General features: G+C 37.9%; 1 protein-coding gene across 14 annotated transcripts in view; it reads left to right on the top strand.

Annotated features, from left to right (window-relative positions):
• EPB41L2 (erythrocyte membrane protein band 4.1 like 2) overlaps positions 1-27393 on the top strand; it is a 196034-nt gene that overhangs the window by 23561 nt on the left and 145080 nt on the right. The window lies entirely within an intron of this gene.

Here is a 27393-nt window from a genome sequence, read left to right as displayed (position 1 = left end):
TGTATTGACTGATTTTGGTAACCTTTTTATTGTACAGAAATCTCTGAAGTGCTAATAGTCATGTTAATTGACTCTTAGTTGGAATTTGAAACAGATTCTTGTATGGAGAAGATAGAGATGATCTGCTGATAACTGTTTTTCTACCCAACACTGACTTACCCATCCCCTCCTCTTTCCTGCCCCTCAGTGTAAAAGATGGTCTCCTTTCATTCTGTGGATAAGTGAGATCCTACCAGTTGCGCCCTAGAATCCCCTCCCCAACACTTTTGGCTTACTCAGATGTCCTTCTCTGAATTAACTGCTAACTGTTCTGTCTTTTTTTCCTTCTAGATGATGTTTCTCAACTTTGGCTACACATTCAAATCATCTGGGGACCTTTAGGAAAAAAAAAAGCCTAGGCTCTAATCGAGATCAGTTGTATCAGAATCTTAGAATCATAGAATGGTAGAGGTGGAAGAAACAGAAGTTTTGTTTTGTTTTACTTGATTTTAATTAATTAATTCAGTACTGCTGTTTCAAGACTTGGGGAGGAACTCGGGGATTTGTCAGTCTTCTCCATATCTGCCATTTTTCATCTCTCCACCTCAGAATCATTGAATTCCATCTCTTTAGTCTCTTAATTGGTTTTCACCCCCTTAATCTCCATTTCCCAGTTTATTCTGCCCTCTTTGCTGTTATTTTATCATGTCCTTCTGTTCTTAAGATGCTGTTCTTTTCTTATGACACTTCCTTGCTCAGTAACCTCTACTAGCTCCCTTTTGCTAGAAGGGAAGTTGAAATTAGCAGTTTATCCTCCCCTCCCCTTGTTGGGTCCTCTGCTCTAGCCAGAGGATGCTTCCCTCTTTCCTATAGCCATATGTCTTTCTGAATTTCTTAAGAAAATTCCATAAACTGTGCCTAGACTTACTTCTTCCACTTTGCCTACCTGGTTCCTACACCAGATGGTAGAATGTTAGCTCCAGAGTATTTTAGCGGTCATTTAATTCAGACTTTTAATTTCTAGATGAAGAAACTGAGCCCTCAGGTGTTAACTAACCCCCCCGGCCAGGCCACAAAACAAATGAGCTAGCCTCAGACCCAGGTTCTAACTCAGGTCTCTTTGTCCATTTTTCACAAGGCCATTTTTTTTTTAAACATTTTTTTATTGAGTTATAGTCATTTTACAATGTTGTATGAAATTCCACTGTAGAGCACAATTTTTTAGTTATACATGAACATACATATATTAATTGTTACATTTTTTTTTGGTGTGAGCTACCATAGATCTTGTATATATTTCCCTGTGCTATACAGTATAATCTTGTTTATCTGTTTATTCTACATTTTGAAATCCCAGTCTGTCCCTTCCCACCCCCCCCCTTTGGCAACCACAAGTTTGTATTCTATGTCTATGAGTCTGTTTCTGTTTTGTATTTATTCATTTATTTATTTTTGGATTCCACATATGAGCGATCTCGTACAGTATTTTTCTTTCTCTTTCTGGCTTACTTCACTTAGAATGACATTCTCCAGGAGCATCCATGTTGCTGCAAATGACGTTATGTTGTCAGTTTTTATGGCTGAATAGTATTCCATTGTATAAATATACCACATCTTCTTTATCCAGTCATCTGTTGATGGACATTTAGGCTGTTTCCATGTCTTGGCTGTTGTAAATAGTGCTGCTATGAACACTGGGGTTCAGGTGTTGTTTTGAAGTAGGGTTCCTTCTGGATATATGCCCAGGAGCAGGATTCCTGGGTCTTATGGTAAGTCTGTTCCTAGTCTTTTGAGGAATCTCCGTACTGTTTTCCACAGTGGCTGCCCCAAACTGCATTCCCACAAGCAGTGTAGAAGGGTTACCTTTTCTCCACAGCCTCTCCAGCATTTGTCATTTGTGGATTTTTGAATGATGGCCATTCTGACTGGTGTGAGGTGATACCTCATTGTAGTTTTGATAAGATCATTTTCTTTTAAGATGCAGACCATTCTAGCATTTCTCTCAAACCTTCTCAGATCATCTCAGCTTGAGAGTCTGTTCTGGCCTCTAAGCTTGGGTGCTGTGTGTTGTCTCAGGCAGCATTTGTGCTTCTTTGTTCACGATGAACAATCACATTGCTGGCCTTTTGAGTCCTCACTTACCAGTGCTTACTAGTTGAAGAACTGCGAACACCAGTCAGCTAGTTAACTCAGTGCTTGTTTCATTTGTTTTTATCACACAGCCACACAACGGGGATTGTATTGTTATCACATTATAGAAATAAAGAAACTGAAATATAAAGAGGTAAAGTATGAAAAGGGCAAGGCTTTGGTTTGAACTCTTGTTGGTCTTATCCCAAAGCCAAGGTCATCTGTGCTGTTCGTAGTCTTTTACTGGTAAACATCTTTTATTGTCCACTGGATTGTAACTCTTGATAATAACAAATAGGTCACTAATGTCTTTGTATTTCCTATAACTTCTATCATCGAAGAACTCAGTTAACTTCAGTTGGAAGGATGGTGATTTGGTAATCACATTTTTTTGTGGGGGAGAAGTAATTAGGTTTATTGACTGATGTATTGATTGACGTATTGATTGATTGATTGATGGAGGTACTAGGGATTGACCCCTGGACCTTGTGCATTCTCAGCATGCACTCTACCACTGAGCTAGATCCTTACCCCCTTCCCTGACCTCATTTTGAAAGTCAAAGCATTGGTGTTCATTGGGAAGGAAGCAGGTGACTGAAGCTTTTCTCAAATTTAGGCACTCTATCTGGGAAGTGGATGTAGGTATGGAGTTGATTGAAGTTTCCATGGAATGATATGGGTAGAAGAGGTCTATAACCTTCCATGTTTAGTGGTTGTCATTAGATATGAGAGTTTGCCAAAGCATCTCAGTTGCACATTGTCTGGCTTTGTTCATTGTTGTGTTGAGTGTTGCCTTCTTTAAGTAGTCCTGAATTTGTCTCTCAGCCAGAGTCTTAGCAAATACCTTTGCATACATGATTGGTCTTTTTAACCAAGAGAGGTCTCGTGTTCCTTTCTCAAATAGGTTCTTGAACTTCGTCTTCTTGACTGAGAGCTTCTGAACCTGTGGGGTCCTTAAACTGTACGGGCATTTTGATTACGGGTGTGGGTTATGTGAATGATTGTCCTTTTGTAGTCAGGCAGTTAGATAGGAGAATCTTTTGTTCCTTACTCCTTTTAGCAGAGTGAAACTCGTAAGCTTTTAGACATATTGGTTTTCCATTTTTGGGGTTTAAGGTTAGTCTTCTTTGTTCTTTTGAAATAACTCCCCATAGAGTATTGTGACAGCTTAATTCTGCAGTGATCAGGAGTGTGAGAATGAGTCCCTTCCAGTTGAGGAAATAGATTTAAGGGTTATAGGGTGATCTTTGAAGTATAATTTTCAAGACATTTGAATAACCTTATTTAAAATGAATGCTTTGGGATGGGAGTATAGCTCAGTGGTAGAGCATGTGCTTGGTGTATACAATGTCTTGAGTTCAATCCCCAGGGCCTCTGTTAAGGGAAAAATAAATAAAATAAAATATAATAAAAATGAATACTTAATCTATATCTTGAAAGTAAGGAGAAGTAAAATGTCCAAGCTAAACTGAGTGTAGAAAGAGCACTAGTTTAGAAGACAAGAGACCTGAGTTCTAGTCCTTATTTTATCATTAACCAGTTGTATGGTCTTGGAAAAGTAACTCTGAGCTTCATTTAATTCGTTTCTCATTTTAATGAGCTGAAGTATATCACCCTCCCACCAATGTCTGTTGGTCTCGGATATCAAATTCACAGTTTGTTTCTGGTAGGTATGAAACTATAAGTAATACTCTAATTTGTTTGGGAAAACAAGCACTTTGCAATAGTATTAATCCTGACTTGTATTCAGAAGCAGGAATACTGACTTTATGGTTCACCAGATTCATTAGGGGATGTTTTAACTGTCATAAGTCCTTTTTATACTTATGTCTTCAAGTAGTGGTTGCTTCAGTTTTATTTGTATTGTGAGAAAATATATATAAAGTACATAAAAATATACATAAAATTTACCATTTTAACCACTTTTTAGTGTATAGTTCAATAACATTGAGTGTATTCACAGTGTTGTACAGCACCACCACTATCTGTTTCCAGAACTTTTTAATCATCTCAAATATAGGCTATATACCCATTAAATAGTAGCTCCTCCTTCTCCTTTTCCCAGCTCCAGGAAACTTTGATTTTACTTTGTCTCTGAATTTGCCTATTCTGGGTACTTGACATGTGTGGAGTCATACATTATTTGTCCTTTTGTGTCTGGCTTCTTTCAGCTAGCATAATGCCTTCCAAGTTCATCCATGTTGTACCATGTGACAGAATTTCCTTCCTTTTCAGGGCTGAATAATATTCCGTTATATAAATTCTGCCACATTTTGTTTCTCCATTTATCTATGCATGAACATTTGTATTGTTTCTGACGTTTGGCTGTTGTGAATAATACTGCTGTGAATGTTGGTGTACAGATGTTTGAGTCTCTGCTTTCATTTATGATGGGTATATACCTTAGAGTGGAATTGCTGAGTCATATGGTAATTCTTAACTTTTTGAGGAATTCTCACATTGTTTGCCTACAGCGGCTGTACCATTTTATACTCTCACCAACAATTCTTGAGGGGTCCAATTTCCCCACATCCTTGACTGCGCTTGTTATTTTCTATTTAAAAAAAATTTATAATAGCCATCCTAGTGGGTGTAAAGTGATACCTCATTGTATTTTTAACTTACATTTTCCTAATGACTTAATGATGTTAGGCATCTTTTCATGTGCTTATTGGCACATGAATATCTTCTTTGGAGAGATGTCTTCAATACCTTTGCCTGTTTTTGAATTGGGATTTTTGTCGTTGAGTTGTTAGCCGTTGATTTTTAAAAGTATTGTGAATACGGAAGGTATCATTATGAGATACGTATACTTAACTAACATTGATAACATAGTAGGTTGTTACCTTACTGTTACTAGTTTGGCAGGGCTGGTAAATAAGAAACCATCCTTTTTCATACAGTTTCTCACAAATACAAATTCTCTGTTACTAATTTTAAATACATTTTTAATTAATATCATTAATTCATAATTTAACATTAATTAAATACTAAATGATGTAGTAAACAGAACTTGGATTTTAAAGTTCAAGGCCTGGGTCCTGGTCTTGGGTAGGTTAACCTGGCAAGACGACCTGTAATATCTTTTTAGATTTTTTTGCTGGGGGTTGTGGTAACTAGAGTTATTTATGTATTTATTTAATGGAGGTACTGGGGATTGAACCCAGGACCTCATGTATGCGAGGCATGTGCTCTGCCACTGAGCAGTACTCTCCCCTGACCTGTAATATCCTGAGGTGAGGATCGTGCTGCCTCACTACTGGTTCTTGAGATCAAAGTATAGATCTGAATGCACTTTGTAAAGTGGATATTGCCATCAGTAATTTTTTACTTTGGCCCATTGAGATGTCGTAACCTGTGTAAGCCAGTTTTTGAATCGTGAGGGAAAAAATGAAGGTTTATAAGCATCTTCCTTCAAAGGATCCAAAATTGTTATTTCCTTCATTTCCCTTACATTCACGGGGACTGAAAGATGAATGCTAGTGTATTTTATGAGTAAAAGAAAACGAAGGAGAAATAAAGCCCTTGTACCACGCACAGTTTTCTAAACCACTTGTGCTAAACTCTGTTTAAGCAAGACTTCATGCTGTCCTCAGGCTGTTACCTTTTCTGTGGTTCTTAATAATGTACAGGAAACTATTTGACACACAAACTTGGTCCAGGGTTTATCTGGTAAGCATTTCTTTGAGTGGGTTTCTCTTCAGATGTGTTTTTAGGGGCATCTTCCTCAGAACTGAAACCATTTTGAGATTTGCTGTATTGTTTAAACAGATGCCTGTTTCCCTTTACACACTGTTCCCTTGGAGTAAATGGCTTTGTCGTATGTGGTTACACCCTTTTCTTCCTCAAGAAATCATTTTGTGGCATTTAAAAAGGGAGATGTATCTTCTACCAATGTGACTATTAAAATAGAAATTTTTTCTAATTCTCTTTGGTGTGTTTTATTAAATGCTGCCTTTAGAACTGGAGAAAAGCAATTGGAGAAAGTGTTGAGATAGAAGATGTATTATTAGAGCTTCATAGTCAGAATCCTGGAAAGCACATCCGTAATTTCCATGGTTCATTTTAATGCAATTAGTAACTCATGGGTTGGATTATTTATTTATTCTTTTGGTTATAAATGTTTATAATTCTACTGAATTTTTAGTGTGTTTATAAATTATTTTCTTTTTTCGTGGTGATTCATATAATGGAAGAGCTGAATGAAGAAATCAGAAAGTTTTGAACAGTACATTGACCAAGAGTTGGATTTAAGTCATAGCTATAAAATTTCCAGTTAATTAAATCAGATAATTCTAATGCTTAGAGTTTAGCGTATGTTCTTTCAACTTGCTTATTGGCACAAACCTACTGAATTTACTACCTGTATGTTGTATTATTTTGGAGCCATTTTGGGCACCTAGTCAGCCCTTTCTGTGACATTGTTTTGTTTTATGTTATGTTGTTTTATTTTATTTTTTGTTCATTGCTGATACTTAAGTAGCTTACTCTGTTATGCCTTTTTCATTTAATCTTTGTATGTTTTCTTATTTTTCCTTGTTTGCATACTTCTCTACCCATTAGATTAAATAGACATTTAGATAATCTGCTCTTTAAATACTTAAACCAATGATTCAGTCATTTTCCTTTTTTTTTTGGAGGTGCCTAGTAGGTGTTTGGCACGGTGCTACATTTTAATATTCTCTACCATTCTCTATAAACTTTTAAATCAGTTAAAGCCTTTGGTGCCTCTGGGCGGAGGATATCATTTAATTTATTAGCAGCTGTTGCTATATGTGTGTAATTATATTTGACTACAAGTGCATTTTTACAAGATGAGTCTAGTAGAGTCATTATATAAATGATTCCGATTAAGAAAGTTATTTAATACTGAGGTAAGTGCTTGAGAAGTTGCCTATTTGGAAATGCAGTGCATTTAAAAGATATTATTTGAAGATCTCAGATATGCAGGGGATCATCTAAATATGATCTCTCCACCATGCAAAGGAAGGCCTATGTAAAAGTGACTTGTCACTAACTTTCTGCTTTCTGAAGATATAAGAGACTGTTAGGCAAGTAAATCCTGGCTATTTACTCAACAGAAACACTTTCAGTAGAAGCCTCTTGATATATAGGTTCGGTAAATTATGGAGCACCTGCTCCAGTAATTGCTTTTAAATACTTTAAAAACAGGAGTAGGAGAAGTAGGGGTGAGAGCAGAGGATCCAGGCAGCAGGGAGGGTGGCTGAGCGCAGCCATTCTGGGAGAGGCCGCACTGCCCGGTAGTTAGGGAAGGGCTCAGGCCCTGCCATCAGTCAGCGCTTGGAATCTGCGTCTGCCTCTTGCTGCCTCTGCTTTGGAGCATGTCAGTTCTCTGATCCCCTGGTTTCTCATAGGGTTGCTGCAAGCAGACAGCACACTGGAATGCAGCAGCTAACAGTTGAGTTCTTAGCCCCTGACCTTTTGTTAACGTAGTTGAAGAACTGCAAACAGTGGTTCTGAATAGTTGTGTGTGTGTGTGTGTGTGTGTGAGAGAGTGAGAGACAGAGAGAGAGAGAGAGAGAGAGACTGACTGTGAATTTACTTGTGTTTGTGGATGATGGCAATCCACATGTTATCCTCATCGGGTTGGGGGTGCTGTGTGGGAAAAACAAAACAAAACAAATCCTCCCCTGTGGATTTCATTGTTGGATAAAGGGCCCAGAACAATCAAATCTTGGTTCAGACTTTTAGGCAGGGTGGCCACCAACAGCTGTGGCCTATTAAAGATCAAGTTTCACCAGCTTGGTAGCAGTTAAATGTCCCTGGAATGTTTATGCACTTGCTTTGTAATTTGACAGTCAATCTCAGAGTTTCCAAAGTAAGTGTATAAAATCTAAGTCATTCTTTGACATGTGAATCATATTCAGGATTCCATGGAGAGAAAGGCTCTATTAATTTCTAGTGTTAACTTTGCAATTTAAAAATAGAGCTGTGATAGCTCTAATCCTTTCTGCATGTTTGAAAATATTTGTATAGAATGAAATTATAGAATGTAAATTTAGTTTCTGAAAGGATGGTGATTAATGGACTGTTGATCCAGGTAATTCTTCAGGATTTGACTAGTAGAATTTACTGAAAATAATGCCTTTTCACAAATGCTCAAATGAGGAGTGGGGTGAGGTGGTATTTTCAGGTTTTTGCAAAGTAAACACTAGACTTTTAAGCTTTTTGAGTCCTAAACTAACAGAGAAGCCCATAGCATTCATTTGATGCTTTTCCAAGTATAGCCCGCCGAAGGAGGATATAAGTTCTAAGGAGGTAAAGTCTTGTATTTCCTGCCAGAATTTGGAAAGGAGCAATTCCAGGGAGGAAAGTACTCGTGTAAATATGAAGTGTTTAAGATTTTTTTTTCCCCTTTAGTATTCTCTCTCCAGTATTATCACTAATCAGTTTCTACTGACTGGAAGATTGAAAGGTTGAAACGTTTGCTCTTTGATAAAAGCAACTGATCACCAAAACTCCCAGGGAGAATTGCTCTACCTCAAGAGTACTCCCTTTTTACTTTGCAGCCCTCTCCAGCTGAGTCGAGCAGTCATCCGGTTGTCCCCTCAGTAATTTGGTTATTCACGAATGCAACAAGGCTTACCAGATGTGTAGAGAATTGGAGACAGGAGGAATAAGAGACAGACAAGTTAAGAGTATTGCAGAGTGAGAAACATTGCTTTAAGTAATTTTTATTTTTAACATTTGAATCATCTGATTATTCAAGCATGATTAGAGAACAATAATGAGGAGAAAAATATGTATGTAAATATATACTTATCTGTAGTAGGTAATGTACCCTGAAGAACTGTCCATGAAACTGGTATACTTTAGTATATGATCTAGACAATTTGGTATATGATTTAGAGACTGCATGGTCTTTTGTTTCTTTCTGATTATGGAGACATAGAAAGTTCAGTTGTCTGAGGGCCACTTTGATGAGGGACATGTACTTAGATAATGTAGTGCTTTAGTGTTTAAAGTACTGGATCAGCTTTAACGATTCCATTATACATTTATAGTTAATGTTCTCCTTTTTAAAATAATAACCAGTTAGAGTCAACTTCTTATATAGTCCGGTAAGTCCTGAGCGTCAGACAATGGGATATTTTTACTTCATTGCTTTTTTCCCTAGAGAGCAAAATTGTCACACTGAGGCATGACCCAATCCATTAGTGACAAATAGCACGTGACTAGCTAGTCTCAGAGGGGAGCAATGAGTTCTGTACACAGAACAGAAAACTGCTGTGTGCCCGTGTCACCAAGGACTTGTTCGGCTTATACTTTTCTAAGGAGCCTAATAATTGCTTTGTCTTCTTTTTTAAAACAGGTGTTAATTCTTAGAAGGTGTCAATCATTCTGATGTTGCTCTGGAGTGATTGGTAATATGAGTTGCTGATTTGTTACCATCTCTGTTCATAGTAGTAATGAAGGACAAATCTACTTCATGAATAAAAGCTTTTAAACTCAGATATCTAATTTATAAAAACATGTTGGAATGGTTGCTTTTCTGTTTACCCTTATCAGTTTTTTTGTATGATCTTTTGAAATTACCTTGGCAGACACCAAATAAATATACATGGTGGATGTTTGTATTTTGCTTAGGCAAAGTTATAAGTTCTGATGTAGAATGGAACTTGATTGTTGAAGCAGAAATAAGTTGTTAAGTGCTCCTAGTTGACTTGAGCGCTTTCGCTAACGGTCCTGCTTATTCGCCATCCATCACATGCCATTTTAGGACAGAAACGGGAACCTCTGGAGGAGGGGAGGCTTTGTAGTGTCTTAGCTTCTTGGACGGGATGTAAGACCCTTTTTAATGAGCACTCTTCCTACCTGCAGCTCTGCTTCCTCATTTCTGCCAAATCTCAACTATACACCCCATGTTTTACTGATCCCAGGTTACAGATTACTCATTCCCCCCATGAACATGCCACATTGTTCCATGACTTGGGCTTTTATATCTGTTGCTTACTCTGCCTGTTTCTCCTTTTCCTCACCTGTCAAACTTCTACTGACCTTCAAGCTGAGTTAGAACGGTGGTCATCCTAGTGAAGTTTTCTTGCACTGCCCTCACCCCTGCGACAGTTGGTTTCTCCTTCCTCTGTGATCCGCCTGTTGTAGACCTTTTGTATTGCTTTATAATTATGTGCCTTGAGAACAGGGCCATGTCTTACCTTCCTTGTTTTTTCTCATGTTAGCCCAATGCCTGAGTCATAGGGAGCACTCGGTAAATAGAGCCTGAATGAGTGAAATAATAATGGCTTATTATAAGCCACTTAAAAGCTGGCAGGTTTCTCTAATAAAAGGTTTATTTGTTTGATGTGTAAAGAAAGTTAAATACTCCTGTAGACACAGAGTTCTTTTTAGGAAAGGGAAGTTTGTATTTGTATCCACTGAAATCTTTGGCTCTGTAAAGATTAGATGGAACTAATTTAGGAAGGAAGATGAAGGACAATAGGAAAAGAGATACATAAGAAATTTACATTTTTCAGATGATTTTTAGGTCATTGTGATTGTGTAAACTTTTAGGGTAATGATGAAATAATCAGATCTTTCAAGTGTTTGATTTACTGCTCTGTAATTACATTTTAAAATAGCAGTATATCACTTATGAATATGAAAGGATTGCTTTTGCCATTCTTGTATTTTATGAAACTTTTTGTGGAACAGTTTTTATCTAACATAGTTTTCCAGGACATAGCATCTTCATTTCTTTCTATGTTGTTTGAGGTTAAGCACTTTTTAAGTCATTTATTCAACAAACGTATTGGTGCCAAGCAGTGTTGTAGGAATGAGAAAAGAATGATTTACAAAACAGACAAAAATTCCTCTTTTCATGGAAATCATGTTCTAGAGTTGAATCCCGTATGATGATGTCACAAGAATTTTACCCAGAGGCGTATCTGATTACTTAATGTATGTAGTATCCACAATGTCTTAGAGAATTCAATTCTTAAAAGATTTTTATTACATATGATGTTTTTTATAATTGGAAGGACATGCTCGCTAGGAACAATGGATTAAATGATTACACTAATCTTATAATAGCAGCTGACACAGATTGCTTACTATGTACCAGGTACTGGAATAGAACTAGAATGTTTTAATTCATTTAAAGCCCACACAGTTTATGGGATAGCTGTCAATAATTTTCATTTTGCAGATGAGGAAACTGAGAAACGGAGATTAAATCAGCTGATTGGTTGAGCCAGGATTTAAACTCAAGCATGTTAGTAATTTATTGTTTAAAAAGAAGCAATTAAGAGATTGTTCCCTTTGAAGAGATACTTTATGAAGATTTGACTATAAAGCTGATGGAGAATTATGTACAGGAGTTGGTATAAAGCATGTGGTATATAGTGTAGTAATTAGGATAGAATACCTGGGTTTGTCACTTAGCTGCTGTGTACTTTAGTTTCATCATCTATGAAATGGGAACAAGAGTGGTACCTACTTCATAGGGTTTGTGAGGATTAAATCAGTTAGTATACACAAAAACTCAGCAGAATGCCTGGTGCATGGGAAGTGATGGGGACGTATTAGCTGATGTTCATACTATTACCATTTTTAAAAAGGATTCCCTCTTTCCTGCTATGTATTTGGGTGTATAACTTCGTCCATGCTTTCCTGATTGGTTTTTCTGTTTTGTATCAATGTGGTTTTTTTCGCCAGGGTTTTGCTCAGGAGGGTATTGGAATGTGGTTCTTTGAGTCTGTGTAGGATTTTTAATGTTTTTCATTTATATGAAAATGATTTGCTATCTTTGTAACAGAGAGGTTGAACCACCAGTATATAACCAGCATATAACATCGGAAGTCCTCCAATCTTGAGATGATGCTTGTGCTGAAATGGTGTTTTCTTGAGCAAACTTTGCTAAACCACATGAAGTGGATGGGAAAGGAAGGGGTCAGAATGAGCTTAAGAATTGTTCTAAGAGTGTGGACAGCACAGTGAGAGCTGAAGGGTTGGGGACTCATGGGAAATCCCATCAGTAAACTGAACAATTGATTATGATCATCAGTGATGGGCTGGTTGACCCTGTCTATACAGTGAGCCTGAATGATCGACTGGCATCTCTCACCAGAAATATTAGAGACATTTAGGATGGAAAATCAATTTACTGGTCGTTTTGCTGTCATTTCATCCACACTGTGGCTAACTCCAGTGTTGGTAACATCCTGGAATGTGTATAAGCAATAGATAGGGAGAGGAAACCACTTTGGGTCAAGGAGAGTATGAAAGTTAGAATTACAGATTACTTAAAACATAGTAACAAGGAAAACACGATATAGCAAAACTTGGGAAAAGCCACAAAAGCTGTAACCTGACATTCATAGCTTTAACTTATTGTCATAGTAAATGAAAAAAAAAACTGAAATAAACTAAGCATTATATTTAAGACAATATAACGAGAATCAAGAACTGGGCCTTCCTGATAAATAAGGAAGAGGGAGTTAATGGCATGAACAAAAATTGGAAGAGGAAAAAAAATGGAATTGGTACCTAAGAGCTAATTTTGTGAGTGAGGGAGGGAGGGAGGGAGGGAAAGTTACCCAGTAAAAGATAAACATTTAGCTATTTTAGCTAGGGAAAACAAAATTAGAAAAAATTTTACAGCCTTAGATTAGTAGAAGATATTATAAAGACATACCTCTGGTAATAATTTTTAAAATAACCAACAAAATAGAAATATTCTTGGGAAAATATAAGTGTTTTCCTCCAGAAGAAACAGAAAATCTTAGAAATTTATAATCATAGAAAAGATTGAAAAATATAAATTGCTGGGCTTAATGATAGAAAGGTGTTTTCATATTACCATGGAACAGAAAACTCCCTTGCTGTTCCATAAAATAGCAATCTTTAAATTTCAAGTTCACCAGAACTCTAATAATACTGACCACAATAGTGGGAAACAAAAACAAAAACAAGAAGAAAAACTATAGGCTAACGTCACTCATAAAAATATATAAGGACCCAGTAAAACAGAAAGTCTATTATAACCACGTAGAATTCAGGAATGTAGAAATAATCTGCCATTTCATATTCCTTTAATAGATTTTATCATATTGCAAACTGAAAGGAAAACATAATTATTTTGCTAGATAAGGCTGACATTCTTGAAAAAGCTAACTAAATTTGGAATGCAGTATAATTTTTTCATATACTAAATAGTATTTTTCAAAATAATATCTAATATTATACTTAACAGTATAATAACAATATTCTTAAGTTCAAAATAAAAAATTACTACTTTTAGTCATTTATGTGGTTCTTGAAATTTGTCAGTATGTTATAAGAAGAGAAATGAGCATTAAGTATTGGAAAGAAAGAATTAACATTTTTCATGGTTTATATAATATTCTGTGTGCAAAACTCAATTGAGTCATGGGTTACCAATTTAAAAATGCTGTGTAAAGAAGATCTTATTTCTAGTTCCTAATAATGCAAAATATCTATGAACAAATCTAACAAGATATGTAAAACCTGTATGGATAAATTACGGAACATTGAAGGATGTAAAAGAATGGCTGCTGAATAAATGGAGAACTCTTCCATTGTCCATGGGTGAGAATGCCTACTATTGTAAACATACCAATTTTCCCCAAATATATCTGTAATTTCAGTGAAAATTCACTCAAAATCCAAGCAGGGTTTTTATGGAACAGTTGACCTTAAAATTCATGTGGAAATGAGCATATGTTCAAGACTACTCAAAATAATTTTGAAGAACAATTTGGGAAGAGTTGCCCCACCACACATATCAAACCTATTAAAACTGCTGTTGGCAAGGATAGATAATTAGACTAGTGAACCTAATATAAGCCAGTATGAGCCTGGAAACTTGATATAAACTAATAAAAGGAATTTTGTTATGTAATGAAGGTGGTCTAAATCAGTAGGGGAAGGTGAAATAAATAGGACTGGTATGTTCATTTATTTGCTTATATGGGGGGAGAAAAATTTTATTCTTTACTTTATACACTAAAATTCATGGTAGTTGCATTATGGATAGGCTTAAAGGTGGAAAGCCAATCTTTAAAAGTCTTAGAAGAAAATGTTAGCATTGTTGGGGGATAGGAAACAGAATACACAAATGATAAAGAAAAAGATTGAGAAGTTTGAGTCTATTAAAATAAACCGTCCATACAAGAGAATATACTACAGTGGGAAAACAAGGCTGCAAATATGTTTGTAATGCATGCTTGGAAGACATGGCTTGTTGCCTGCCTTGCCTATTGTCCTTTCTGTATTAACGTTATTAATTTTGTACCCATTTAAAAATGGCTGTCTTCTTTAATGTCCTTCAGAGGTCATTAGTTAGGAGCAATGAGATGTAAGTTAAGTATTTCTGAGAAAGCTTTGCTCCCTAAATATGGAGCCTGGTCCACCCTGCCCCGCCTGGCATGTGGATATAATGTCTGGAGCTGCAGCAGCTGCCTTGCAGTGAAGAAGTTGAAAGTACTGGTTAAAAGATGTCAGGGCAGGAGGATAAAAGGCAAGTTCCTTGGCGGTATTCTTGGCTAGATGTGTCAGCCATGAATCACCTACTTCCATACTTGTAATCATATGAGAAAAATGACTTTGGTCTATTCTAGCCATTGTAGCTGGGCTTTTGGATATGATTACTGGAAATAGCTTGTATACTACGAGGATTAAAATCTAGATTATATGAACAACTCCTATAAGTCAATAAGAAAAAGAAAGACAACCTAATAGAAAAATTGAAGATAACTGTAGACAGTTCACAGAATGGAAACCACATGGCCAGTAAGCATATGAATCTCACTAATAGTTAGGAAATGCAAGTTAGAGACTTTTCCATAATCATTATAAGTCAAAAAATATCAAGTATTGGGGAAGCTGTGTATCATTCATTGTTGGTGAGGCTATAAATTGGGGCAATCATCCTGGAGAACACTTCGGCAATGTCAGGTAAAACTGACCGTATCACGCTAGCCAGCATTCCATTAGGTAGGAACCCTAGAGATTCCCGTACCTTTGCACTGAGACATGGGAGAAGTGGTCACTAAGATGTTTATAATAGGAAAACAGTAGAAACAACCTACCCTTCAAATGGGAAAAAGAAAGTTTGTTTTATAATGGAGTACTACATAGGTATTAAAAAGAATGACTTACCTGTGTGAACAACATAAAAGTACATATTTGAGCATAGATAAATCTGAAAAACTTAGACTTGAACAAAAAATACAAAAGATTATGAGTGTGATGATAATATTTGTATAAAATATGAAAGCAGTATTGAATGCCAAATTATGTTACCATCGTAGGCACTGAGAGATACACAAACTTGGGCAAATATTTTCTACTCTTTCTGGAAGCCTAAAAATTGATTTTTTAAAATCCAGCCAATGTTAATTAATTGCCTCCTTTATTCCTTACAGGGTCTTATTTACTGAGGATATTATAACCAGAACTGCTCCTTGACCAATATATGATGTTAAGTTTTTAAAGCACTTTGCAAAATGTATTCATGTATTTTCACTTAATTATCCTAATTGCTTTCTGAGGCAATAGGCAGGATTTTAATTCTTACTCAAATTAAGTGGCATTAGTTGGACTTGATCTTTTGATTTCTAGTTTAGTTCTTTTAATCATAGTTTTATAGTTTTTTTCAACACAATCTTATGTCTAGATATACTTTATGTAGCAGAACAAGTGATATTTTAAATATAACTATAGTGGCTATCTAATTGGAGTGATCCAGTGTTGAATCTTTTTTTTTTTTTTTAAGTTAATGAGTTACTGATTTATTGCCTTGGGGCAAGGATGGGGAGGGGTGAATACAGTTTTTAAACCTTAAACCTTAGTATGCACAAGAATCATCCAGTGAATTTACAAAAAAACTCCCAATTCTCTGGCCCTCCCCTCCCCCCAGCAGCCTCAGAATTCTGTCTTTTCTCTTTCTCTTTGCATTACTAGATTGGCTTCTTAAGGGGTGTGAGCTTTTCTCATTGATTTTGGTATTCTCCACAGTGAATAAATAGCCTGATGGGGTGTGTCTGTGTTTCCTTATTATGTGCTTAATAAATGTTTGCAGGATGAATTCAGGAAGAACTTTTCAGAAGTGAATACCTAGACAAAGTTAGTATTATATTAATTGTGTATGGAGAAGACCAGAAAGAATTTTAATGCTCAAAATTTACGTATGTGTTGAAGCTGGTTTTCAGTTAACCTGTTAAGCATTATTTTCAAACATTCTTTTCCTTAGCAAGATCATTTAAAAATATTATAAAATTCCAGGGAAGGATTTTGCTGGAAAAGCTATAATAAAGTAAGACTAAATGGAGAAAAATCACATTATTTTGCACAAGTATATCAAGCCGGCTTGAAAGTTAAGTTTTCTCCTTAGAGAAGTTTTTCTCTAACACAAGCTACTGCGAATTGTTCAGCCCATTGGCAGCAACACAGAAAACTGCCCTTTTCACCCTTTCCAGCACACAAACATAGACGATTCATGGCTGGAATCTATCTTCAAGAAACTGCTGGCTTTATTGAAGCCAAATGTGTAGAGTTTTTCATTTAGACACATGAAGGGCCTTCAGTGCTCTTGCCATATAGAAAGTAAGCCACATAGAGATGCTTAAAAAAACAAAAAACACAACAACAAGCAAACAAAACACCCTCAACTTATTGTGTGTAAATACAGATGCAAACATAACCTATTTGGTAACAAATATATCTCTGTCTTCTGTACCCTTCATCCCTCTCAGTGTTAGCTGTGCTTTTTAATGTAGTAACTACACAATAAATCCTGGTGGAAACCTGGCAGAAATTAGTGACGATTCTCCCTTTTTCATCTCTTTTTGCTGTTTAAAAAAGTCCAATTAAATTTTAAGATGAGTTTTCCAGTGATGTGAGAAATTAAAAAATGTAATAGTAGTAAAGAGATTCTTTAATTGCCCGTTTAGCTCAAATGTAAAGTAAACTTTCCCAGGCTGAACTTTTCGAACTTGGGCCAGAAAAACCCATGTGTTTGAACAGTGAACTTAAGTGCTTTGACTTTTCCTGCCAGACCTCTGGATAACCTTGGGGCAGCTGTTCTTCTGTTGTTGTTTACTTACTCGAAAGTAAGTCTTATGAAGATGAGGATAGTTAACTCAAGGAAATCTTTTATTCTTTCTTTGGTGGTTGTCTTACAGGCTATTTCATGCTGGTGTCGACTACCTCAGACCCCCCAGAGTAAATAAAGCTCCAGCAAGGAGGTCATTGCTTCCTGCTCCTTCCATAGACACTTTCTCAGAAATATTAACAATTAGATGTACTTTGAAGATGCTGTTAAGCTGAGAAACAGTAATATGAAATCTCTTTGATATTCTGTTTTGTTGTGGGAGATGAAAGATGGTCAGGGTTATTAACGGTCAAGGCGAGCAATAAATGAAAGCATGTTTGCAATTAGCGCTTGCTGCACACGTGCAATTTATCTATTTAAATTGGAAAGATTATCTACAATAACATGGTGTACCTTTTATACCGCACTACAGGCAAGCCGGGTCTCTACCTACTAGACATGCAAGATTTTGCCTTTGATTTTTCAATTTGGAATCCTTGGTTTGCCTCCTAGTTTTCTTCCCAGTACAATCTACAGGATTTATTTTGCTAGAAAAATTCAGTGTACCTTTGAAAAGGAGTTCTGAACTTGAACCTGTTTTAAATTAGTGTTAATAGTGGACTCTTAAAAATATTCTTTTGATTATCTTTTATTAAATCAAAGTAAATGAATCGAGGTTCCTTTGCTTATCATTTTTGTGTGGTTTTTGGACAGTTTCTGATAACTGCACCCTTTTGGAGAAGTTGCCTTTACATCATGGTTGGAACTTGTTTGAGGTTGCGGGTCATTCTGGGGAGACAGAAAATGTCCTTGGAAAATACTGGTTTGATTTTCTTTTTCAATCTGTGAATTGTGAGCTTGGTTCACCAGATTGCCTTTTGGAATTTGACTTTCTCAAGGCAGGGTAGTGTCCAGCTTTATTTTGTGAGTAACTACAGATGCCTTTTTGCCATTTGGGTCTCTGTTTTTTAAACATAAATGATATATCTGTGAAATTTTAAGCCAAATGGGATTCAAAGGAATTTTCCTGGTTTTCAAAGATTCTTTAATTTTGCATTCAAAAAGCAATTTTGGCTGTATTTTTAGAAGTTAAATATGTTACAGCTGTTGAGTCATTTACCACCTCCTGCCCTCACCTCCACTTAAATAATTGAAGGAGAAAAATAGAGATTGATTTTGTATGCTTGAATAAAAATCTGAGACCAACTTCATCTTTGTGGCTTGCCAGGATACCTTTACGTGATCCTTAAGATTGTAGAAAAACCCCAGATTCACAGAGAAGGTACGAGATTTTTGTTTTAATCAAAAGGCAGATGTACCTACTTTAATCTCTTATTGGAAACATGATGAGTTGAGTTGCGAATAGTGGGAAGCAGAGGACAATTAAGCATCAGGAAATGGCTTCACATGTTGCCTATTGCATCCTGGACGATTTGGATAAAACAGAAACAGCTGTGATGCCAAATGCCCTGTAGATTTCAAATGCTGGTGTAAAGCGTGGTGTTGCAGACTTTACGAGCTGATTTAATAGAGAGCTTTGCCCACAGGTCTTTTGGTGACTTGCTTTCAGTTTTCTTCACAAAAATGCAAAATATGTGGGGCCCTTTCATACTGCTAAACGAAAAGTTGTGTTCATTTGGCTCTATAAAGCAAGTAGCCTTGAGAGATGGGCTTGCCTAGAAATTGACTACATTTTTGTGGGAGAACGGGTGAAAAGGGCGGTTTCTTGTGTTGCTGCCAAAAGGTCTGAACAGTTTGTAGTAGCTTGTGGCTAGAAAACAACTTCTGTGAGGCAAAAACAGCAACTGCAAACTGGCTCCGGGTCTGCGTGAGACAATGTTCTCCTTTCCTACTTGATTATTAAACTTCATAGAAAATTTATCTAGCGAGTTTTTAAACTCAGCTGCTTAAGATGGTGTCTTGGTGGATTTGGATAAAAACCTGGGGAAAGATATTTGGAGTTAGCCCAAGTGGTGCATAATATGGTACCTAACAAAAGGGCAGCGTTTATATTTTGACCGTGAGCTTAGAGAGTAGTCCATTTTTCTCCTGCCCTAAAAAATGCAGGTATATCTTGGCATCTAAGATATGTGTTTTCACAGAAATGAATTTTTTCAGTTAGCTTATTAGGAGTGTGTTGTCTTAGTTCACTGGGGATCCGTATTTCATTCTGTACTAGAAATACGTTTATAAAATATATACGTGAAACTACTGGTAATTGTTACTTGATGGTACTGACCATGTACTTTACACGTACATTACTTGATAGTAATGACCATGACGCCATGCTCATGTCCTTCCATTGGCTGTGTCGTTTCCTTCTCTGGAAAAGGGGAAAAGCTTAGAGGGCAAGTGTCAGGCAGCTAGAAAATGGTTGGAGCCAGCCAGGGTTTGGAAGCTAGTGTGTGCGTTCCTAATTATTTCAAAAAAGTTACTGTTTCAGATACGCATTTTGTGGAATTGAAATCTGTTAACGATTTGTTGTAGTGGAGTGGGCTTGGTTACGTGGAATAAAGGTGGACTTGGTTGGATTTGGTTTTAATGTTTTCACTAAGCTCATTTTCAGTTGCAGCTTTCACCACACTTGAGCATCTGTGTACTTATTGTTGCTTCAATGCTCCAGACTTTACTTTTTTGGCCTTAATTTTGACCTCTCTCTTCTGTTGGGGGTATCTATTAGCTTTTCATTAAAATACAGACAGTAGTTAATAAGACAGGACCTTTTTCTTAATATTTTGCCCTGTTCATCAACATTAGTGTCTTCTTTATTATATATTTAATAAATAGGCTGACGCTCATAATCTAGCACTGTGGTTCTCAACTGGGATGGTGGGGGGGTGGGGGGGGTGAGTTTTGTCCCCTAGGGGACATTTGGCAGTGTCTGGAGACATTTTTGATTGCCATGACTTGAGGGTGTGCTACTAGCGTCTACGTGTGGAGGCCAGGAATGCTGCTAAACATCCCACAATGCACAGGACAGCTCCTCAGACAACAAAGAATTATCTAGCCAAAATGTCAATAGTGCAGAGGTTGAAAAACCCTGACCTAGCTGATGTAGGGCACAGACCAAATCTTATTCATTAGAAACTGCTTCTGTTTTGGTGAGATTTTCTTCATAACAAAACAACTCTGGTAGCTAGGCAGAGGTAGAGGAAGAGCCTATCCATCTGTCTGCTCACCCAGCCCTAAACCAGATAACACAGGTTGCTCTTCCGCTGGATTCTATCTTTTAGCTGCTTCCTACGTTCCTCTCCTATCCTGACTTAGGTGAGATCAGACCTTAAGCTATCACCTGCTATTATCTTAGCCACAATTACTTGATTGCCTTTAAGAATGGTACGAGGAATACTTTGACTTGGGGTGGGAGAAAAGCAAAAGAATGAAAAGGATATCCACCAAGCTTTTGCCTGGGATAAACGTCCTCGTGTGCTTCTCACCATTTATATTGAGCCCAGAGATGCAGTTGTAAGTGATCTTCACAGGTTCACACATACCTACAGGGTCAAATTGATTAGCCTTATGAACTTGAAAACAAAGACAATGGATACATGGAATTTTCAGATAATCTGAAAAAGAAGAAATCTGGGTCTAATATCTATCAGAGAGCTACTATATTAGTAGAGAAATTGACTGACTTTTGCATGTTATCATGGGTCTCAACTTTGTAATTTTAATTCAGTTTACCAGGTTGAAAGGAGCAACCTGTACTGGTATCTTGATGCCTTTGCATATACTTGGGATGTGGTACCTCCTTTCTTTGCATCTTCATCCTTCAGAGATGATCCTAATTTTACCTTCATATTCTACTCTTACACATTTTTGCAGATTGCTTTATGGAGTATTTCTCAGAACGAATTGTAATGACTTCCTCCCTGTGTCCCCTAGGTTATGTGTGCTGGCACAGTGCTGGATACATAGTGGCTGTTCCCTACATGTGGAGCAGATGAATGGTGGAGGAGGTGGAAGCACCTTAGCAACCTTAAAGCTGAATACCAAAAATGGTTGGTAGGGCTTTTGAAACTCAGGGTACTGAGAAAGGAGCCTAAATAAGCGGAGGGCAGAAGTTGTTAGATTAGCACGACCTTGTTGGTGTGGTTTGTGCTGTGCACCTTTTTTTTTTTTTTTAACATTGGCGTCTGGGTGACTGAGGCTGGAAGGCTAGCCTGTGATCTTGGTCATGTCTGCATACCTGCAGGTCTCGGTGGTGGTCACGGCTACCTGAGGTTCCTCCAAGCTAAATTACCCTCTGGCTTTGAATTGCTCGTAACCTTTGCATGTTCTCAAATCTGCCTATTTGCTGGCATATGTGATTTCAATCTAGATTTCTTAACTGCTTTAGTCACTTTAGTCACATCGCGTCTGGCCCCCCTCCAGGAAGAACTGAGTTTCAAAGTGATAGAAATGACCCTTGAAACTGCAGTGATTTTGCTGTGGTGGCTCTTTACAAGACGTTGAATTCTGATCTTGACTTTGTGTTTCCTCTTTGGGCAGATATGCTTCCTTAGCTTTCACTCTTCCTGGCCCTTGGATTTCAAGAGACACAGCTTTATTTTACTCTGGGGATTATTATGTGTGTTAGTGTCACCATTTAGTGGCCTGGGTTAGAATAAATAGCAACTGAAAAATGCATGTGTTCTGTTTTTCTGTTGAATTACATGAAAGCATTTATTAGACATTTTGATTCAAAATGGAGATAATTATGGGAAAAAGCTGTTTATTTCAGCAAAAACCCCCTAGCTGGGCACCAGTGCTTACCACTGTGGACATGTCGTTGGACTTGGCCCTTGCAGATTGAACATGCCTAATTGCACAGGTGTCTGCATGATTGAACAAATTATATTTGGACAATAAACTGTTATGCCTGGCAGTGATTAGAGAGGCAGTGCAGAGTTGCACATGGACTCCTGTGGTAAGGGAATTAGAGACTATTACCAAACATTTTCATAAAATAGAAAACAAAGACTTTTTGAGAGTAAATATTTTTTCTTTTATTCTTTAATGGTTACGTTTACTTAAACTGAGTAATTTTGGAAGTTAGCCTTGTACTGGGCAGTTTTTTTTTTTTTAATGAATGGCTAGTAACTTTTGTTTATTTATAACACTGAGTTTGTTGAATAATATCAGGTTTTCCTTATTGGAGGACAGCTGTGGTTAGATTGTGGCTGAGACCATACGAAGATCCAGTATCCAGTGTCATATGTTTTTTATCTGTAATTTTTCTTGCTTTATGTACAAGTGTGAAATTTATGTCCAGAAGAATAGGGGTGTGGGTTGACTAGGGAACTGTCGGAGGATTTCTGGGGATCTCCAAGGGTCCTGTTAAAGTTTGTGGCCATGGGTTTAAGTTCAGAAAAGTTGTCATAGTCATGTATTTTTGTTCGACCGCATGGGTGCAAGTCTGAAGAAAGGCTGCAGTTTTGCCACTGTGCAGAGCCTCCCATTTGGGAGAGGAAAGAGAAGGGGGGGTGGGAGGAAAGAGGTGCCCTTTTTTATGGCCCAAGCAGCCTGCTGGCTGGCAGAAGTCTCATTGAGTAGAGTGGTTGGGGCTGGATTAAGCACAAAATGCCTAAGTTTAGACTTTAGGCCTGATCAGGGTGACCATTTGAAAACTTCGTTTCCATTAACACTGGGTGTGTTTTACTGTGCATTTGTGAACTGGGTTGGAATGTAAATATCTTATTCTGGGTCACAGTCAGAAAAATTTGAAAGCCAATGCTTGGGAACCGTGGGAATGGGTAACTGAGATGGTGAGGAGGGCAGAATCATTGGGATTTGCTTTTTGAGTAGGAACCAACACACATGCACACATACACGCACCTCTGTGTCTTACAGAGAGGAATTAGAGGTACAGATAATAAAAACGATTTCCATCTGGGATGCAGCTCCCTCTCCCCTAGTAGGGACTTTACGGGGTGGTGGAGGAAAGTATGGGCAGATACTGGTTCAGCTTCTGGCTGAACACTGGATCTGTGGAAGCTTCCCTGTCAGACTGAGGGAAATAGACTGGGAAAATGTCAGAGTGTGGGTCGTCACCAGGACCCTGTGATTCTGTAAAAAGCTGGGCAGTGAGGAGAGGGGGCTTTTGATGTGCTCTGGGAGAGCATTCTGCAACTTCGAGTTATGGGTTGACCACATAGCATGTAATCAGCAATAGGAAACGGAAAATTAATTTTTAGAGGGCTGTGAGGGTGACAAAGCTCTGTAAAAGATCAAGTAGACAGTCGTGGGAATTGTGAGACAACTTCTGGCTTCTTTCTGCTGTCTTGATTTTTTTAAAAATAAAAAATATTAGCATTCGCTTCCCAGTGTGATTTGGCTTTGCCCTTAGAACGTAAGTGAAAACAGACAAACACATCTGGCCTCTCCTTGTCCATCTGCCTATTGCTTTGAGTAGAACAATCTTGACAGTGAGTTGTAAGGCCTTGTGTGGCTTTCTAGGCTGAACTTTGGCGGGGGAAAGGTGCCTTTCCGTTTATACTGGACCACATTGGTGAGGTGTTGGCAGTGGGGAGCAGGAGGCCACAGTTCCGTGACTCTTAAAAAAGGGAGAGGAAGGTGCCTGGGGAGTTGTGGAGTGGGGAGGGGTTCAGAGATCTAGGTGGAGGCCCAGGTTCCTGGAGCTCCTCGGGTCCATTCCCCCAGGGTTCCTGCGTCAGCCCTGGTCAGGTGCCCCGTCCCTGGGTGGGCCCTTTGCTAGAGCAGTGGTGGGCAAGGGGTGCCTCACTGAGCTGCCTAGTATGAAAAAGGTGGCAGAAATGGTCATCTCCCACTTGTTCTCCCGGCAGCAAATGTGTTTCAGTTGAAATCTCTTTATATGTGTTTTCCTTAGAAGTGTTCACATTTTTCAAGTACTTTCAGGTGCATTATAGATTAATTGGCCCTTCTTAAGTAGGCCTGGGGAATTAGTACTGCCTTTGATGACTGTTTCTGTGGGGGAAGATAATAATAGCTAACATTTAGAGTTTACTTTATGCCAGAAACCATCATTCTCCAGTATTTTATCTTATCTGTATGGGTAGCTGGGCATTAGATTTTCTTAGGCTCGTCTTACAGAATAAGGATTGAGGCCCCCATCCCCCACTTCACTTCTGTCATCCTCATCTCATTCCCCCACTATGCTGGTTCCTTCCTCAGCCAAGCCCTCACTTCATCTGGGGTTGGGGTGTATGTATGGCTTTTTTTCAAGGCAGTGACTCACAATCTGACTCACAGTCTGGCCTATCATGAGTCCGGGACTGCCTGTAGACAGGCGAGCAGAATTGGCCCTTCTCAGGCCTGCCAGGTGTTAAATAACGGTTTAGAGCTGCTAAAGTTTGGCCTTCAAGGATGGTCCTGACGGTGTTTGATGCTGTGCTCTACAAAATGTTTAAAACTGAAAAGTGGTGAGTGCAGGATTCCTAAGCAGAGTGAAGTCAAATGTGACTGAGGTTTTCTGGGGCTGGGAGAGATTGCGTTTTTATGTTAACTAGCATTGGGTGGGCTAAGGGATTCTAGCCACAGCTGCATTCCAGAGGCAGTTCAGAGCCATGGTTGGTAATGACATCACCTCAACAGGTGCCAAATCATTTTTTTTTTTTTTTTTGGATATTGCCTGCCCCATACCTTTTTTAAAAAAAGGACGTTTAAGTACCACTGTGAGGTTTTGTTGCAGAAATAAGTATGAAATCCAATTCTGAGTGTGTGTGTAGAGGTAGGGAGATGGAAATACAGTGCTTTTGAAAACTATGCAGTCCCCCAAATTCCGGTTTTAGGTTACTTGCGTTCAATCACTCCGTAGGGCCTTTTATGGGGAAGGGTGGGGACGGAGGAGGGGATTCGGACTAGATGAGAAAAGTAGCTGTGGAAAAACAAAGTTGTGGGGTTTCCCCCCTCGACTGTCCCCCTGATTGAAGACTGGGCTGTGGTGTTTCTAAGAGAACTCTGATTTCCAGTGTATTTTATAGAAGCTGAAGATTCCAAGCTCAGATTGGAAATGTCAAGCCTGGATTCAAGGGATTGGATCTTTTTAATGATAAATTTATATGTTTGTCAAATAAAATACATATAAAAATAAGATACATATAAAATTCTCTGTATTGGAATACAGAGAAACATCAATAATAAAAAGCCAACCTCAATCTCACTTTCAAACATAATCACTTGATATTGTTTTGATCTGTGTACTCGACATTCATGGCTTATAGAAGAAATACTTCAGTAAATGAACATTTGCATACATTTCACAAAGCAGGGCTTATACCACATGTTTAATTTTGATGTCTGTTTTCATTCAGTCTTCTTTTGTGTACCATTTGCTATGCCAAGTAATTTTTTCATAATGTAGAATATTAGAACCACGAGGTACTTAAAAAGGTATCTTTTTTTTTTTTTTTTGGTAGATGAGGAAAGTTGGTAAAATGAAGTTAAATGATTTGCTCCAAATTACCATTACTTTCAGAGCTGAAATTAGAAGTGGTTTCACCTACTTCAGTATACTTTTGCCTATTTGCCCTCCTCCGTCCCCACCCTTCCCCATAAAAAGCCCTAGGGAGTGATTGAACGCAAGTAACCTAAAACCGGAATTTGGGGGACTGCATAGTTTTCAAAAGCACTGTATTTCCATCTCCCTACCTCTACACATTTTGCCTATTTACTTCATTTGCTGGGGAGAATTTGTGAAGTATTATTCTCTAGGATAAATTAGAAGTCATTGCCCCAGAGAATTTAATCCGTCTAGCTCTAACTTTGAGTATGAAAAAGAAATGAGACATTGAAACTACCCAAACACACCTGTGTAGTTAAGTTCACTTGCCCCAAGTGATTTGGAAAAGTTTAGAAACCATTATGATGTGGCTGGATTGCTGCTATTTTAGGGTTATTGGATGTGAGCCTGAAAGGAGTGAAGTTTAAAAATGTATGTTTTACACTTAGTATAAGCACATTTGAAGTTTTTCTTTTCTGCCATGTTCAAACCAATAAATTTCTTAAAACTTTTTAGTGGTTTTGCCAAACTGTTAATTATCATCATATGCCAGATTTCTTCTACTCTGGAATTACATTTGTTTTATTTTGCTGAATTCCTACAGGAATTCTTAGCTGTATAATTCCTTTGGCAATTGCTTACTCAGTCTTACGGCATTTCTTCTACTGTTGTCTTGAAATGTGAGCATTTTTTAAGTGTTAACTTTCCTTAGTAACATCTGTGTTACTGTTGGTTGCACGGGTCAGCGGTCCAGATGGTCAGCTCCTCAAGGACGAGGAGTTTGTCTTATCATTTCCCTTCCTTCCTTCCACCTCTCTGCCCTCTACTTCACTTTGTCTCCATAGTCTAGCAGAGCACCTTGTAGGTTCTCACTGTTATTACTACGACTTGTTAAAGAGGTTCTGAGCAAATTAAGGAACGTGGCCTCCTCTCTTCTCTCCGTGAGTTGATAGTCTTGCTGGTCCCGCTGATTTCAGTAATCTCTCTGCAGAAAAAGCAAGTCTAGCATGATTTGCACGTTGTTTTGGTCAATGGCAGTTCGATGTCCTTTTTGAGGCAGTTGTTTTGGATTCAGACAGTGTACTGGCGCACACAGCCTCAGACTCACCCTCACCTCTGTTTGACCTTAGTCAATCTAGAAGAAACTATATAAAACAGCTGAAGTGACTTTAGTGTGATGGGAGGGCTGTCTGAAAAATAGGTGATGGAGAATCCTCAGTTTTTGTTTTTCTTGGAAAAATTCTTCAACAAGAAGTCTTCAGCATATTAAATTCTGCATCTAGAAGACTTGGAAACTCAAATGTACAAAGTTGTCAGTATCTTGAAGGAAGAATTGAAGGTGAAATGAGGGGAATGAAGAAATTGTTGAGAATCTGAGGAGTAGGGAGTGGGGCAGAAAGGAAATAACTGCTGGGATATATTTGTTGGTGGGGGAAGAAGGGAAGGGAGAAAGAATGGAAAGAGATGGAGAAATAAGGATAAACAGCCAAATATTAGGGTGGGGACAAAAATCTGAATGTCCTTTGGCAAAGTTGATTATATTTTTGGTTCTTTTCCAAAAGTTTTTCAAATGATTGGGGTGGGTGGGGGAACTCCACTGGAGATCACAGATTAAGTGTTGTAGAAATATGACGGAAGTAGGAAGAGACAGAATTAAGAAAAAATTTTTTTTCTTTTTTTCTGGCAGTGCTCTCCATTTCTTATAATGCTGTACTTAATTTATTCCAAAAATTTGTTCAGTTATAATATA

The sequence above is a fragment of the Camelus ferus genome, chromosome 8 (assembly GCF_009834535.1).
Source record: "Camelus ferus isolate YT-003-E chromosome 8, BCGSAC_Cfer_1.0, whole genome shotgun sequence".
Taxonomy (NCBI): Eukaryota; Metazoa; Chordata; class Mammalia; order Artiodactyla; family Camelidae; genus Camelus; species Camelus ferus.
Note: the sequence above shows the minus strand (reverse complement) of the source record. Positions and strands in the feature narration are given on the sequence as shown.